Source organism: Buceros rhinoceros, unplaced genomic scaffold, assembly GCF_000710305.1.
Source record: "Buceros rhinoceros silvestris isolate BGI_N320 unplaced genomic scaffold, ASM71030v1 scaffold2493, whole genome shotgun sequence".
NCBI classification, from domain to species: Eukaryota; Metazoa; Chordata; class Aves; order Bucerotiformes; family Bucerotidae; genus Buceros; species Buceros rhinoceros.
Window position 1 is genome coordinate 66,150 of NW_010402826.1, and position 2,584 is coordinate 68,733.

The following is a 2,584-nucleotide window of genomic DNA, read 5'->3' on the forward strand; positions in this document are numbered from 1 at the left end:
CTGCTGACGGTGCTCCCTTGCCCAGAAGAAATTGGGCTTGAGCACATCCTGCACATTGAGCTCTTTCTAAAACATAAATATGTTTAATAAATAAATAAATCAAGCTAAATGCTGGACTCGAGGCTGATTAAAAGCTTCCAAGAATCTTGGAGAAAAAGTCAACCACTCGAAGGTACGCACTGCATTATTTAGCAGCTGCTCAGCTCCTGCAAAACTGCTGCTCTGCAGCTTAACAACAAGAAAAACAGTCACTTTTCCCACGAGAAACTCCATGAGAAGGTCCCAGACCCCCTCGCAAGACCCTGACTCCCAAAGCCACCTCAGGCTACTTCGTCCCCTGGACCCCATTTGTGCGGCCCCACTCTAAGGGGCTCAGAGGGCGACGCCGGTTCTCGTTAGCCGGGACGAGCCTCCGCTCATGCTGTACGGTGCTGCTGTGACCCACTGCAGCACCACAGCAGCTCGGGCGACTCGTGTATTCGTTCCAGAAAGAGTTAATTCGTGACGCCTCAACCTATTTGTTAGCCATTTTGTACCACCACATTCAGCTCCATGTGAATCCGCAGGGAAGTCTCACTTGGGAGACCAGCCTCCCCCAAGAGCCTTGACCAGCAGCCACCACCCCGGCCGCGGGCTCTCCTTGGCTCTCCGCACCCAAAGGCTCTGCTCGAGCCTTCCCTGATCTGACCAAGAACGGGGCGAGCCTGCGCACAGCCCCGTGAGGAAGGCGGGGAGCTCAGCAGGTTCTCCCCAGCTCCCTACCTCCAGCGCTGGGAAAACCGGTCGTGGCGGAGCCGGGTGCGAGCAGCACGCTCCTCCCCGAGCCCGGCACGGACAGACCTGCAATTCTCCTCCTGCCCAAGTTGCTCTGGCAGGACTCGAGTCTCCCCACAGAGCATGCAGCCAATCCAGAGCACACACTTCAACCACACTAAAAAAAAAATAAATAGAGAAAAAAATACAGAAAAATCCACCTCCTGTATGAAGAGCATGCTGAAGCTCCCCTCGACCCAAACCCGGCTGCCCGCCTCCCTCTCTCCTCCAGCCAGCCCCGCCACTGCGCAGCCCCCAAAGCACTTGCTGCCCAGTGAAGGCCACCGTGGTTTTCTGCCGGAGACACCCCGACGGCAGGCACACGCCACATGTTCTGCCAGTCACTACAGAGTTACGCAAGTCAGACACATCTGTGCACCACGCAGCCCAGCGCGCTGTGCCCAGCACTCTGTGCCCAGCACTCTGGAGACACTTGTTTGATGTGGATACTTACTTCGAGCTGTCAAATTTTCCTCTACTTGTCTCAGCTGGCTTTTTTTTCCACTGGAATTTCAACCAGCTCCTAGTGAAGCTCTCCCAGTACGTCCAGTAATACAGGCCAGTAGGACCACACCACCAGCTCAGCACCGTGTCACCTACGTCCCCTCCAAGCCAGCTCCAGCAGACACCACAGCCAGCACTCCAGCACCTTGTTTCCAGCAGACAGCCCAGGCTCAGCGCGGCTGGGATGGAGGAGGACATCACCAATGCCTCGAGCCAACCACGGCCTTGCGGCGGAACTATCCCCTCACAGGCGATATGAATTGCAGGAGTACTCCTGAACTGCACCAAAAACCAATTTCTCATTCAAACACCACCCAACTTGATGGCTTTTTTTTTTTTTAACTCTACCTCCATACGTCTGCACTCAGAGAGAAGACATTTCGCCTGCAGCCTTCCGTTTAAAAGCAACAGGGAGCAACTTCTCCAACCACGCAGGACCCTTCACTACATACGAGAGAGGCCACGCAGCAACGGAGGCTCCGGGGTACCAAAAGCATCGATCTGGGGTCTGCCGCTCTCAGAAGGCCGCTTGCTCGGAGGTCTCTTGCCAGACCTGCTGGGGAACCCCACCACACACACCACGTCCCGTTGCTGCCCTTTTTCCCCTTTTTACAAGCACTGCCCTTAATGAAGCACAAACCTGGCATCCAGAACGCTTCTGAAATCCACGTGCCATCACGCTATGGCCCAGAACCCGATCCCCGCCGCAAGGCCGCAACCACTTACGCCCCTGGACCCCTCCGAGCTCCCGAAGGAAACGAGGTTAAAGGCAACCAGCAGTGGCCAGACCTTTGAGGAGACGCCGAGATGCCTCCAGCCCGGCCAGGCTGCTCCGGGAGCTGCTCCCTGGCCAGGCTGGATCCATCTCACTGTGGAGCAGAGCGCCAGCCAAGTGCGAGGGCTTACGCAAGCACCAACTATTTATCCACCGGGGAAAGAGCCCGCTTTTAAAGCGGCCCAGGGTTCTTCCCGAGACCGGCAACAGACCTACGAGCCACGAAGGATCTAAACTGCGAGGCAGGGAGAAACGCAGGAAGAGAGAGAAATCAGGAAACCCTTTTACCAAAAAACAGGGGGGAGGAAATTTAAGACCGTGACGGCTGAGAGTCAAAACCTTTCCACAGAGCCAGCACGGGCCCCTCTCACCTGCGGGGTGACAGCCCTCCAGAACTACAGCACTCTACCGAAACAACTGGTTAACCTCCGCGTTAAACACTGGAACCAGCTCGCAGCGTTTCCAGCACGCAGATTCAGAGACCTTCATGCA

General features: G+C 56.1%; 1 protein-coding gene across 1 annotated transcript in view; it reads right to left on the reverse strand.

The window, feature by feature from the left end:
* The window catches only part of LOC104490466 (CTD small phosphatase-like protein), a gene marked incomplete at its 3' end in the record, with an annotated part of 62,892 nt that overhangs the window by 59,902 nt on the left and 406 nt on the right, over positions 1-2,584 (reverse strand). The gene's annotated exons all lie outside the window — the stretch shown is intronic.